This window comes from Macaca thibetana, chromosome 7 (genome assembly GCF_024542745.1).
Source record: "Macaca thibetana thibetana isolate TM-01 chromosome 7, ASM2454274v1, whole genome shotgun sequence".
Lineage (NCBI taxonomy): Eukaryota > Metazoa > Chordata > Mammalia > Primates > Cercopithecidae > Macaca > Macaca thibetana.
The window spans coordinates 1,472,418-1,487,456 of record NC_065584.1 but is presented as its reverse complement, the minus strand read 5'-3'; the positions used below and the strand labels follow the sequence as shown (position 1 = coordinate 1,487,456).

General features: G+C 44.4%; 1 gene segment (V, D, J or C); it reads right to left on the bottom strand.

The window, feature by feature from the left end:
- The window catches only part of LOC126958568 (immunoglobulin heavy constant gamma 1-like), a 510,670-nt gene that overhangs the window by 198,629 nt on the left and 297,002 nt on the right, over positions 1 to 15,039 (bottom strand).

Below are 15,039 nucleotides of genomic sequence, written 5' to 3'. Positions count from 1 at the left end.
TGCTGGACCACGGGGCCAAGGGATCAGCTTGTGTGTCGAGGGCCCTGGACTTGCTCTGGCCCCCTCACCCCTGACGCCCTGTGGCCCCCAGAACACGGGCTGCCCAGGGACAGTGGCCGTGGCCTCCCAGCTGCACAGAGGCCTGGATGTCTGGTGTGCGGGCCCAGGCACGCCCCCACCTCCACTCCCCGTGCTGGCCCACACCTCGGTCCCTGGCTGTCCAGATGAAGCAGCGGAGTGATGCCACAGCCCATCCCGGTGACACGCTCACCCTCAACCCCCATATCCGGGACCCTGGTCTTGTGTGGTCCCTGATGTGGAGTCCTCAAGATACACCCAGAAAGTCCTGGCCGTGAAGTAGGGGTGCAGAGTCCTGCAGAGCCGCTGGGCTGGGCTGGTGCCCCCAGCAGAGGGAAGCCCTGGTGGATGCCCTCCTCCCTCAGAGCTGGGGCAGCTCAGTGTGCACCTCCCCCACATCCGTCCTCTCTGCCGGCCCTGGGTGTCTGAGCAGTTGTTCTCTGCCAGCACCTCTGCAGCCTGCGGGGCCTCAGGTTCGCTGGGAGGGACCTCCCTGGCCTTCTGCGGAGGTGGAGTAAGCTCTGTCAAGGCAGCTTACTCCATCGTCCCTTCCTGTGAGTGACACCAGTGACGAAGCGGACTCCTCCACACAGGCATCGTCAGGGTCCAGGGCCCTGGGGGCACCTTCCTCTTATTTGTTGAGAAAAAAAGTGGCATTGTGCTCACACCGGGAAGCTGGAGCAGAGCTGACATGCTCGGGAAAGGGCAGAGGTCACTGGGGGTGGGAAGGGTCATCCAGTCTAGACTCAGCACCTCGTGGGCTGGTTAACTGAGGCTCAGAGTGCTGGTGCCAGGCCTGAGGCCTCGCGGTGACCCCTCTCTCTGGTTCCCAGCACCTGCCTGAGACCCGCCCCAGGCACCCATGACCTGGATCTCCCTGTTTCCTCGTCCAGGGCCTGAGGAACTGCCTCCCCAGGTCTGTCTCTGGAGGCTCTGAGGGAGATGGGCTTGGGGGCTCTAGGAGGAGGCAGGGATTCCAGGGTGTCAGGAAGGCAGGTGGGCTGGGTCCCACCCAGTGAAGTAACTGTGGGTGACATTTGGGCCTCCCCGCCTTCCCCACTGGGTGTCCCTGTGCTGGCGCTGCAGGGTCAGGGCTGCCCGTGACCCAGACACCACTGTCCATCCTGTGAGGCTCCCGTCTGGGCATGTCCTGGGTGGATTCCTCCTTTCTGTTAAGTAGCTACGTGAGGCAGGGGCTCCTGGATCCAAAGCAAATGACAGGAATTCCAGAGCCAGGTGCATCCACTCAGGGCAGCCAGTATTCATGGAGCTGCCTCTAGCACATGGAGGAGAGTGAAAGTCAGCCCGCCCCTCTCATGACAAAAGAACCTGCTGATCCCTCTCAGCCTCCAGCGTTGTAAGTGCAAGGCCAGTGGAGATAGTCTGCAACATGCACGAGGGAGTGTGCCAGGGGCTGTGTGCAGGAGTATGAGTGTGCAAGAGCGAGAGCACATGGCTCCTGCTGTACCTCAAGGTGTGGGCTCCTGGTGGCTGCTCAGCGTTCCCAGGCGTGAGAGGCCCTGTGTGTCCTAAGCTGCCTGAGATTTCTGTGGCTGATCGCATCCTCAGTTTCTTGTCCACCTGTTCACTAGCAAGAGTCCAAGGCTCCAAGGACACCCTCCCTGCACATGATTGGGTGTTCATGGTGGCCTGGGCTGTGTCCTCCCCTGGGGATGAAGGTTGGGATGTCCATGGTGGCCTGGGCTGCATGCTCTTATGGGGATGAGGGTTGGGTGTCCATGATGCACTGGGCTGTGTCCTCCCCTAGGGATGAGGGTTGAATGTCCATGGTGGCCTGGGCTGCATGCTCTTATGGGGATGAGGGTTGGGTGTCCATGATGCACTGGGCTGTGTCCTCCCCTGGGGATGAGGGTTGGGTGTCCATCGTGACCTGGGCTGTGTTTCCTTAGGGATGAGGGTTGGGTGCCATGGCATCCTGGACAGGTGCTTCCTTTCTGCACAAGGTTAGGTGACCATGATGTCCTGGCTATGGCTTCCCTGGCTTGCCTCTTTTCTGCCATGTGGGAAGAGCAGGGGAGGTTTAGTTGGTCTCAGCACATCATTCTCTCAGGATAAGTACAAGAGTGTCTGAGCTGTGAGGCCAGTGCTCCAGCTTTGAAATTGTCTTCCCCACCCTCACCTCCATCCCATCAAAGCCCGACACTTTGTGTGGCAGCAGCGAGGTGGGTGTTGGCTGTTCTCTTGGGCTGGGGGTTAGTGGTGGACAGGGAAAGGAGGGATGTTGGTCAAAGGGCATGAAGTTTCTGCTAGATGGGAGGAGTCAGGTCTTTTGATCTGTTGCACAACATGGTGACTACAGTTAACAATAATGTCTATTTCAAGATTGCTAAACGATGAGCTTTTAAATATTCTCACCACGAAATGATAAGTGTGTGAGGTGATGGATATGCCACTTGCCTTGTTTTGATCATCCCACAATATAGACAGGTATTGTCACTTCACATTGCACCCCAGGAATTTTCACGTTTGTTTTTTGTCAATTAAAAATAGAGACATAAAAAGGAGAGAGGGGAGAGCAACAGACACTTCATGGAACCGTGGGCTCCTGCTACCAGGTAAAATAAACTGCAAAAAGACTTCCCAGGGAACCATTCCCTCTTTCAAAGCCCTTGGTTACAGGAAGCCAGATTTGGGAAATCTGCCTGGATGACATTCACATGAATGGGCACGTACACGAAAAACCACGGTAACGTAATTAGAATAGTCAGAGAAACGTAGCCAGAAGAATTTGCAACATGCTCTTGTAACACCAAATTCGATCAGTTTAAAAGAAATGATAGTTATGTGGACGATTGAAAAGTAAATGTATTTCTTTTTAAGGTAAAAATTTGGACCCTTATCACGTATACACCCTTATGTACTCTTCAAATCAGCATCATTATTAATTTATATACATTTTTGCTAATCTGAGTCAGCACAGGCTGTGGCTGTCAGAATGGACACCTTTGGGTTGTTGGGTTTCTCTTAGTTTCTGGGGTGAAGCTGCGTTGTTCAGAACGTAGCTCTTGGCTGCCATCTCGGGGCTTATTAAGGACTGTAAACTTTATCCACAAGCCATGACAATATCTGTCCCACCGAACGCTCCCTCCAACACACTCTTACTCCTGTGATGTGTGTTAAGTGCTCCGATGATGCTGAAAACAGCTCAGGATGTGAAAAGGCAGGAACAGTTCTGAGGTCAAAGGCCGATGTCCTGTTTCTCTTTCCCTCTGTGACCAACTCCCTTCCCAGTGGTAACCAGTACCCACAGCGTGGTTTGAATTTCCGCACGCTGTTGTCTGTGCACTTGCACACACTCACACACACACAGCATGCATGTGGGTAATGCTGGGCATTTTGTGTATGAGTGGGATGCACATACACACATCTACATCCATATCATGCCCACGTTTCTGTAACTTGCTTTTCCCGTGTAAGAACGTTTCTTAGAATCTGTTCAACGCATGTGTGTGAGTGATTGAAGGCATTTCTAACCCATTTTGAAGATGGCTACGTAGGACTGTACGGATATTGTACTGATGTCAATTTGACCACATCCATTGTTTCCATCTTTTGGGCTGTTCTTGTATATTTTACTTTCCGTATAACACTGTGACATTGAGAATTGGTACCTAAAACAGTGTATTTGCTTTACATTAAATTCGTAGGCTAATTTGTGTACCTTCAGAGTGTGAAAGTTTTCTACTGAGGAAAATGGGATAGATCATGTTTTTTCAGGTTTTCTTGTCTTCACATGTGCTTTCTAATTCACTTCATAAATAATAATAATGAACTCCTACGATCTCTCAGTATATGTAAAGCACCAGTCAAAGAATATGGTGTGGGTTCTCTATTTAAATCTTCACAACACCCTGTGAGGTAAGAGTGTCATCTGTATGAAGGATTTGAGACGCTGGTTCTCCAGAGTCTCTGTCCTCGCCCACCAGCATGGGACTTACCAGTGGCCGAGTGTGGATCAGACTTTTGGGACCAGTGCCCGTTTTCCCAATCACTGCACAATGTAGCCTTGGACGGCATGAGCTACCTTGGTGTCTAGGTTGTTTGTTGTTCCCGTGAATGTATTTTCTCTTTAAATTAAGTGCGATGAATAAAACTGTTTCACACAAATAACAGAAGCACGAAGTCTCACTATTAAAATGCAAACACAAAATAGGAAAATTGGAACTCATTTCCAACAGCTCACCTGCAGCCGATCGTACCTTCCTGTATCCTGCTGGCCACGTAGACATATTTTCTTCTAAGTAACCAGCCCAACTGCAGGGTCTTTTGGGGGTCTCACTGAGGCCAGGCGCAAATCATCGGTCTTACAGTCATCAACAACCAATGCTGATGATAAAACCACAGAGAAAAGACCTTGAAATCCACAGCTATGCAGCAACATTGCTCATTAGTACATCCCACTCATCGTCCGGGGTGAGGGCCACAGCTATGCAGCAACATTGCTCATTAGTACATCCCATTCATCGTCTGGGGTGAGGGCCACAGCTATGCAGCAACATTGCTCATTAGTACATCCCATTCATCGTCCGAGGTGAGGGCCACAGCCGTGCAGCAACATTGCTTATTAGTACATCCCACTCATCGTCCGGGGTGAGGGCCACAGCTGTGCAGCAACATTGCTCATTAGTACATCCCACTCATCGTCCGGGGTGAGGGCCAGGCAGGTACATCATTTGTCACTTACGTGATAGGTGCAGCTGTTTAAGTAGAACTTCTCAGACCAGTTCCAAGACTGCTTTAACTAAAACTCACAGCTTGGTGTTGGAGGGAAATGTTTAGCAGCAAATATCCACATCCAGACAGAGGAAAGGCCTCAAGTCAATAAACTCAGCTTCCACCTTAGGAAACTAAGAAAATAGCAAATTAAACTTACTGTGGGCAGTAGAAAGGAAATAATAAATACCAGAGCAGAAGTCAATGAAATGTAACACACACACACACACACACACACACACACACACACACAAACTAGGAAAAAAATCAAAACCAAAACCAGTTTTTCGAGAAAATCAGTGAAATTAAACTTTAGGCATACTGATTAGAAAAACAGAGAAGACACAGATGAGCAAGATCAGGGATTTAAGAAGTGCCATCACTACAGATTCTACAGATGTTCAACCTCTAAAAGGGGAATGTTGTTTAAAAAAATTTTTCACAATAAATTCAACAGCTTAGATAAAATAGATACATTAATTGAAAGACACGGGAAAGCTCACTGGAAAAGGAACAGAAAATTGAATTTTTAGTTAAAAACTTTCCCGTAGTCTGTGTGCAGTGACTCATGCCTGTAATTCCAGCACTGTGGGAGGCTGAAGCATGAGGATTACTTGAGTCCAGGAGTTCAAGACCAGACTGGGCAACACAATAAGACCTCAAAAACAAGACAAAGCGATAAAACAACAACAACAACAAAACAGCTGGGTGTGGTGGTGCACGCCTGTAGTCCCAGCTACTCAGAAGGCTAAGGTAGGGGGATTTCTTGAGCCCAGGAGGTTGAGGCTGCTGTGAGCTATGATCATACCACTGCATTCCAGCCTCAGCAACAGAGTGAGACTCTGTCTCTTAAAAAAAACCCAAACCATGAAAAAAAGAAAAACTTCCCCACAAAGAAAACTCCAGGCCAATGACTTCATTATGAAATCTTGCAAACCTTTAAGGAAGATACAATGCCAATTTTATACAAATTCTTTCAGAAAAATGAAGAAGAGGAAATACATTCCCAACTCATTCTATGAGTCCAGCATTACCCTGATTCCAAAACTAGGCAAAGTTATTATAAGACAAAACACCCTACAGACTGATCTTCCTTGTAAATGTAGATGTAACAATTCTTAACAAATTTTGAGAAAATTGAATCCAACAATATGTAACAATAACAACACATGATGACCAAATGGAGTTTGTCTCAGGAATGCAAAATTGGCTTGATATTAAAGAATAAATAAATGTAATTAATTCATGTTAATATAAGAACTGCATAATCAATAGGAAGCATTTAATAAATTCTAGCTTGAGTGTCTGGTTAAACAACTATCAGAAAATTAGGCATAGGAGCAAACTTCCTCAATGTGATAAAGGGCATTTATAAAAACCCTACAGCTAACATCTGACACCAGAGTAAAAGATCAAACTCCAAGGTCAGGAAAAAGGCAAGAATGTCTGTTTTCACCACTTCTGTTTAACAGTGTACTGGAGGTCCTACCGAGTGTGATAGAGAAAGAAAAAGACATAAATTTATCCTCACTGGAAAAGAAGAAAATCTGTCTGTCTATATAGACCACATGACTATTTGTATGGAAAATCCTGTGGAATCTAAAAAGTGCTGCTAAAATTAAGAGGAAATTTAGCAAGTGCGCAGGATATAAGATCAATTCAATTTCCTTGCTGTTTGAAGAACTTCCTTAGTCAGTCTTTAAGAGTACATCTGGTAGCAAAAATTCTTTTAGTTTTTGGTTATTTAAGAACATATTCATTTTATACTCATTTTTGAAGGATAGTTTCATTGGGTATAGAATTCACAATCAACACTTCTTGAATATTGAAAAATATCTGAGAAAGACTCCAGCATTTGAATTGGCATCCTTGATAGCTAATGCTTCCTTTCTGTCTTGCTGCTCAGTGCTGTCACCAGGTCAGTGCATGGAATAGATGGTGTTCAGTCCACATGTGTGATCACTCAACATGTATTCTAGCAGGTGGGCCAGGTGGGTGCTGAAGGGGAGGCTGAGTAGAGTGGTCTGGTGAGTGCTTGTCTAAGTAGGAACTTGCCAGGGCATAGGCAAATGCTGGAACAGTGGGGTCACAGAGTGGGAGGATGGTTTGGAGAGAGGGGCTCAAAATGACAATGGGGAGGGTAAATGTACATATATTTGTTTCTTTGTATAAAGGCGATAAGTTTATTGTACGAAGTCTGTAAATTATAATAATAAAATGATATCCATTCAACTCTACATTATCCAATAGCATGTGCCACTTACAACATTGAGCAGGCCCCCCCGCATGGGTTCTCATCTCATGGCTGGGGATCCAGATGGGGCATGGCCATGGTGTAGGTGTTTGGGAGAAATCTCCTTAAATCAGCCCTGGTCATTTATAAATTCCAAACTGATGAGCTATTATCCACTCAGACCCTACTCAAATCACTCTGCCCTTCCTGACCGCCACCCGAACCAATGCCTTCCAACATGGTCCCTCGTTACTAACAGCGTGGAGTGTAAGGAACCACCAAGTTCAAAGCAAAGGCCTTAAACACCCTGAAAATTAAAATTTGTAAAAACGCGAATGAAACTGCCAATTTAAAATATTACCTAAATAAATAAATCTCAAAGGGATGTTTTATTGCCAAGCCAACAAATTTTAAATTATTAATTCAAAGACATTAGTGTATTAGTCCGTTTTCACACCACTATAAAGATACTACCTGAGACTGGGTAATTTACAAAGAGAGGAGGTTTAATTAACTCACAGTTCCTCATGGCTGGGGAGGCCTCAGGCAACTTACAATCATGGCAGAAGGTGAAGGGAAAGCAAGGGATGTCTTACGTGGCAGCAGGCGAGAGAGAGAGAGCAGGGGAACCTGCCACTTTTAAACCATCAGATCTCACGATAACTCCCTCACTATCATGAAAACAGCCTGGGAAAAAGCACCCCTTGATCTGATCACTCCCACCTGGAGCCTCCCTGGACACATGAACATTACAATTCGAGATGAGATTGGGGTGGGGACACAGAGCCAAACCATATCACATAGGAACCTAAGAGAAGAATAAAGTAGGAAAACTTCCCACATCAGTAACCCTTTATCAGTTGGTAATTCCAATCTGCAAAATAAAACTATGTAATTTTACTAAGATAATGGAATCTTCTATACAGAATGACTTTCTGGTGCAAAAGCTCCCCGACCTCACTATGAAATCCATGTGACCATTTCCCATTTGTGTAGAGTCCTCAGTTAGTACTGAGACTTCTGAAGGTCAGAAATTCCTTGGCTCATGCTGCATGGTCAGGACGAGATGTAAGAAGTGTTAGCTAATAGACATGAAACAGCTTTTGTGTGAAAGATGTTACAAGACATTTAAGGTATTTGCTTATGATTAGTAAGTATTCATTGTATCATTGGAGCACATGTACTTATATACCCTGGAAAAATTTCCATCTTGGAAAAATATTATTTTGGGGAAAAAGATCAGAAAACATATTGTTAATCTTTGTTTATAGAGTCTTAGGCTTCTAAATTTGAAATTATTGGCAGTTTTCCTCCAATTGTAATGATAATCAGCCAATTTAAGGAGGTTTTTCAGTTGAAGAATTTCTTTTTATTATTATTATTATTATACTTTAAGTTCTAGGGGTACATGTGCATAACGTGCAGGTTTGTTACATATGTATACTTGTGCCATGTTGGTGTGCTGCACCCATCAACTCGTGAGCACCCATCAACTCGTCATTTACATCAGGTATAACTCCCAATGCAATCCCTCCCCCCTCCCCCCTCCCTATGATAGGCCCCGGTGTATGATGTTCCCCTTCCCGAGTCCAGGTGATCTCATTGTTCAATTCCCACCTATGAGTGAGAACATGTGGTGTTTGGATTTCTGTTCTTGAGATAGTTTGCTGAGAATGATGGTTTCCAGCTGCATCCATGTCCCTACAAAGGACACAAACTCATCCTTTTTTATGGCTGCATAGTATTCCATGGTGTATATGTGCCACATTTTCTTAATCCAGTCTGTCACTGATGAACATTTGGGTTGATTCCAAGTCTTTGCTATTGTGAATAGTGCCGCAGTAAACATACGTGTGCATGTGTCTTTATAGCAGCATGATTTATAATCCTTTGGGTATATACCCAGTAATGGGATGGCTGGGTCATATGGTACTTCTAGTTCTAGATCCTTGAGGAATCGCCATACTGTTTTCCATAATGGTTGAACTAGTTTACAGTCCCACCAACAGTGTAAAAGTGTTCCTATTTCTTCACATCCTCTCCAGCACCTGTCGTTTCCTGACTTTTTAATGATTGCCATTCTAACTGGTGTGAGATGGTATCTCATTGTGGTTTTGATTTGCATTTCTCTGATGGCCAGTGATGAGGAGCATTTTTTCTTGTGTCTGTTGGCTGTATGAATGTCTTCTTTTGAGAACTGTCTGTTCATATCCTTTGCCCACTTTTTGATGGGGTGGTTTGTTTTTTTCTTGTAAATTTGTTTGAGTTCTTTGTAGGTTCTGGATATTAGCCCTTTGTCAGATGAGTAGATTGCAAAAATTTTCTCCCATTCTGTAGGTTGCCTGTTCACTCTGATGGTAGTTTATTTTGCTGTGCAGAAGCTCTTTAGTTTAATTAGATTCCATTTGTCAATTTTGGCTTTTGTTGCCGTTGCTTTTGGTGTTTTAGACATGAAGTCCTTGCCCATGCCTATGTCCTGAATGGTATTACCTAGGTTTTCTTCTAGGGTTTTTATGGTATTAGGTCTAACATTTAAGTCTCTAATCCATCTTGAATTAATTTTCGTATAAGGAGTAAGGAAAGGATCCAGTTTCAGCTTTCTACTTATGGCTAGCCAATTTTCCCAGCACCATTTATTAAATAGGGAATCCTTTCCCCATTTCTTGTTTTTCTCAGGTTTGTCAAAGAGCAGATGGCTGTAGATGTGTGGTATTATTTCTGAGGACTCTGTTCTGTTCCATTGGTCTATATCTCTGTTTTGGTACCAGTACCATGGTGTTTTGGTTACTGTAGCCTTGTGGTATAGTTTGAAGTCAGGTAGCGTGATGCCTCCCGCTTTGTTCTTTTGACTTAGGATTGTCTTGGCAATGCGGGCTCTTTTCTGGTTCCATATGAACTTTAAAGCAGTCTTTTCCAATTCTGTGAAGAAACTCATTGGTAGCTTGATGGGGATGGCATTGAATCTATAAATTACCTTGGGCAGTATGGCCATTTTCACGATATTGTTTCTTCCATTTGTTTGTGTCCTCTTTTATTTCACTGAGCAGTGGTTTGTAGTTCTCCTCGAAGAGGTCCTTTACATCCCTTGTAAATTGGATTCCTAGGTATTTTATTCTCTTTGAAGCAATTGTGAATGGAAGTTCATTCATGATTTGGCTCTCTGTTTGTCTATTACTGGTGTATAAGAATGCTTGTGATTTTTGCACATTAATTTTGTATCCTGAGACTTTGCCGAAGTTTCTTATCAGCTTAAGGAGATTTTGGGCTGAGACAATGGGGTTTTCTAAATATACAATCATGTCATCTGCAAACAGGGACAATTTGACTTCTTCTTTTCCTAACTGAATACCCTTTATTTCTTTCTCTTGCCTGATTGCCCTAGCCAGAACTTCCAACACTATGTTGAATAGGAGCGGTGAGAGAGGGCATCCCTGTCTTGTGCCAGTTTTCAAAGGGAATTTTTCCAGTTTTTGCCCATTCAGTATGATATTGGCTGTGGGTTTGTCATAAATAGCTCTTATTATTTTGAGATACGTTCCATCAATACCAAATTTATTGAGAGTTTTTAGCATGAAGGGCTGTTGAATTTTGTCAAAGGCCTTTTCTGCATCTATTGAGATAATCATGTGGTTTTTGTCTTTGGTTCTGTTTATATGCTGGATTACGTTTATTGATTTGCGTATGTTGAACCAGCCTTGCATCCCAGGGATGAAGCCCACTTGATCATGGTGGATAAGCTTTTTGATGTGCTGCTGGATCCGGTTTGCCAGTATTTTATTGAGGATTTTTGCATCGATGTTCATCAGGGATATTGATCTAAAATTCTCTTTGTTTTGTTGTTGTATCTCTGTCAGGCTTTGGTATCAGGATGATGTTGGCCTCATAAAATGAGTTAGGGAGGATTCCCTCTTTTTCTATTGATTGGAATAGTTTCAGAAGGAATGGTACCAACTCCTCCTTGTACCTCTGGTAGAGTTCAGCTGTGAATCCATCTGGTCCTGGACTTTTTTTGGTTGGTAGGCTATTAATTATTGCCTCAATTTCAGAGCCTGCTATTGGTCTATTCAGGAATTCCGCTTCTTCCTGGTTTAGTCTTGGGAGAGTATAAGTGTCCAGGAAGTTATCCATTTCTTCTAGATTTTCTAGTTTATTTGTGTAGAGGTGTTTATAGTATTCTCTGATGGTAGTTTGTATTTCTGTGGGGTCGGTGGTGATATCCCCTTTATCATTTTTTATTGTGTCTGTTTGATTCTTCTCTCTTTTCTTCTTTATTAGTCTTGCTAGCAGTCTATCAATTTTGTTGATCTTTTCAAAAAACCAGCTCCTGGATTCATTGATTTTTTGGAGGGTTTTTTGTGTCTCTATCTCCTTCAGTTCTGCTCTGATCTTAGTTATTTCTTGCCTTCTGCTAGCTTTTGAATGTGTTTGCTCTTGCTTCTGTAGTTCTTTTAATTGTGATGTTAGAGTGTCAATTTTAGATCTTTCCAGCTTTCTCTTGTGGGCATTTAGTGCTATAAATTTCCCTCTACACACTGCTTTAAATGTGCCCCAGAGATTCTGGTACGTTGTATCTTTGTCCTCATTGGTTTCAAATAATATCTTTATTTCTGCCTTCATTTCGTTATGTACCCAGTAGTCATTCAGGAGCAAGTTATTCAGTTTCCATGTAGTTGAACGGTTTTGATTGAGTTTCTTAGTCCTGAGTTCTAGTTTGATTGCATTGTGGTCTGAGAGAGAGTTTGTTATAATTTCTGTTCTTGTACATTTGCTGAGGAGTGCTTTACTTCCAATTATGTGGTCAATTTTGGAATAAGTGTGATGTGGTGCTGAGTAGAATGTATATTCTGTTGATTTGGGGTGGAGAGTTCTGTAGATGTCTATTAGGTCTGCTTGCTGCAGAGATGAGTTCAATTCCTGGATATCCTTGTTAACTTTCTGTCTTGTTGATCTGTCTAATGTTGACAGTGGGGTGTTGAAGTCTCCCATTATTATTGTATGGGAGTCTAAGTCTCTTTGTAAGTCTCTAAGGACTTGCTTTATGAATCTGGGTGCTCCTGTATTGGGTGCATATATATTTAGGATAGTTAGCTCTTCTTGTTGAATTGATTCCTTTACCATTATGTAATGGCCTTGTTTGTCTCTTTTGATCTTTGATGGTTTAAAGTCTGTTTTATCAGAGACTAGTATTGCAACCCCTGCTTTTTTTTGTTCTCCATTTGCTTGGTAGATCTTCCTCCATCCCTTTATTTTGAGTCTATGTATGTCTCTGCATGTGAGATGGGTGTCCTGAATACAGCAGACTGATAGGTCTTGACTCTTTATCCAGTTTGCCAGTCTGTGTCTTTTAATTGGACCATTTAGTCCATTTATATTTAAGGTTAATATTGTTATGTGTGAACTTGATCCTGCCATTATGATATTAACTGGTTATTTTGCTCATTAGTTGATGCAGTTTGTTCCTAGCCTTGATGGTCTTTACATTTTGGCATGTTTTTGCAATGGCAGGTACCGGTTGTTCCTTTCCATGTTTAGTGCTTCCTTCAGGGTCTCTTGTAAGGCAGGCCTGGTGGTGACAAAATCTCTAAGCATTTGCTTACCTGTAAAGGATTTTATTTCTCCTTCACTTATGAAACTTAGTTTGGCTGGATATGAAATTCTGAGTTTAAAATTCTTTTCTTTAAGAATGTTGAATATTGGTCCCCACTCTCTTCTGGCTTGTAGAGTTTCTGCCGAGAGATCTGCTGTTAGTCTGATGGGCTTCCCTTTGTGGGTAACCCGACCTTTCTCTCTGGCTGCCCTTAAGATTTTTTCCTTCATTTCAACTTTGGTGAATCTGGCAATTATGTGTCTTGGAGTTGCTCTTCTCGAGGAGTATCTTTGTGGCATTCTCTGTATTTCCTGGATTTGAATGTTGGCCTGCCCTACTAGGTTGGGGAAGTTCTCCTGGATGATATCCTGAAGAGTGTTTTCCAACTTGGTTCCATCTTCCCCCTCACTTTCAGGCACCCCAATCAGACGTAGATTTGGTCTTTTTACATAATCCCATACTTCTTGCAGGCTTTGTTCATTTCTTTTTCTTCTTTTTTCTTTAGGTTTCTCTTCTCGCTTCATTTCATTCATTTGATCCTCAATCACTGATACTCTTCCTTCCAGTTGATCGAGTCGGTTACTGGAGCTTGTGCATTTGTCACGTATTTCTCGTGTCATGGTTTTCATCTCTGTCAATTTGTTTATGGCCTTCTCTGCATTAATTATTCTAGTTATCAATTCTTCCACTCTTTTTTCAAGATTTTTAGTTTCTTTGCGCTGGGTACATAATTCCTCCTTTAGCTCTGAGAAGTTTGATGGACTGGAGCCTTCTTCTCTCATCTCGTCAAAGTCATTCTCCGTCCAGCTTTGATCCGTTGCTGGCGATGAGCTGTGTTCCTTTGCAGGGGGCGATGTGCTCTTATTTTTTGAATTTCCAGCTTTTCTGCCCTGCTTTTTCCCCATCTTTGTGGTTTTATCTGCCTCTGGTCTTTGATGATGGTGACGTACTGATGGGGTTTTGGTGTGGGTGTCCTTCCTGTTTGTTAGTTTTCCTTCTAACAGTCAGGACCCTCAGCTGTAGGTCTGTTGGAGGTTGCTTGAGGTCCACTCCAGACCCTGTTTGCCTGGGTATCAGCAGCAGAGGTTGCAGAAGATAGAATATTGCTGAACAGTGAGTGTACCTGTCTGATTCTTGCTTTGGAAGCTTCCTCTCAGGGGTGTACTCCACTGCATGAGGTGTGGAGTGTTGGTCTGCCCCTAGTGGGGGATGTCTCCCAGTTAGGCTACTTAGGGGTCAGGGACCCACTTGAGCAGGCAGTCTGTCTGTTCTCAGATCTCAGCCTCCGTGTTGGGAGATCCACTGCTCCCTTCAAAGCTGTCAGACAGAGTCGTTTGCGTCTGCAGAGGTTTCAGCTGCTTTTTTTTTGTTGTTGTTGTTTAGTTGTGCCCTGTCCCCAGAGGTGGAGTCTACAGAGACAGGCAGGACTCCTTGAGCTGCTGTGAGCTCCACCCCGTTCGAGCTTCCCAGCTGCTTGGTTTATCTACTTAAGCCTCAGCAATGGCGGGTGCCCCTCCCCCAGCCTCGCTGCTGCCTTGCGGTTAGATCGCAGACTGCTGTGCTAGCAATGAGGGAGTCTCCGTGGGCGTGGGACCCTCCTGGCCAGGTGTGGGATATAATCTCCTGGTGTGCCCGTTTGATAAGATCCTTGGTAGAGCGCAGTATTGGGGTGGGAGTTATCCGATTTTCCAGGTGTTGTGTGTCTCAGTTCCCCTGGCTAGGAAAAGGGATTCCCTTCCCCCTTGCACTTCCCAGGTGAGGCGATACCTTGCCCCAGTTGCAGAATTTCTAGAGAGGTGTCCTCTGCTGAAATCTCAGTATTCACTACTTCTTAAAAACCCATGCATGGATGGAGAATGACATCAGCAAGATGGATGAACTTAGAAAAGCCTGGTGTTCACCCCCACCCTCCCCACAAGAAAGGAACAAGGCAAAGAAGAAACAGCTAAGGTTCGACTGGAGTGTTGAAGGGAGACTGACGGAGTGCAGCAGAGGTGTGGAAACGCACCTGTGGTGATCCGAATGCAGCATGGAGGCACTTGGCCTTTGCAGCCTTGTCTTCCCCACCCAGATGGGATTGCCCTGGACACAGGAGGGACTTCCCATGTAGAGAAAAGGTAAGCAGATTTCCCACCAGCACCACTGCCACTGCAAACATCTGCAGCCCTTACAACAGGAGAATTCCACAGTCTTTGCAAGCCCTCAGCCAAGTTTGGGAGCTGCCAGGAATGATCCAAGATTAGGAGCACAAGGTGCATACTCCTGCCGCCATTCATCCACTGTGAGCCAAGCTGCTGCAGCCCAGTGCCATCTTGAGACCGAAGCCACCTCTGGAGTGCATCCTGCCCTGAGGCCAGTAGCCACTGCCCCTTTCTAGCACTGGGGCTCCATCTTCATGATGCCCATA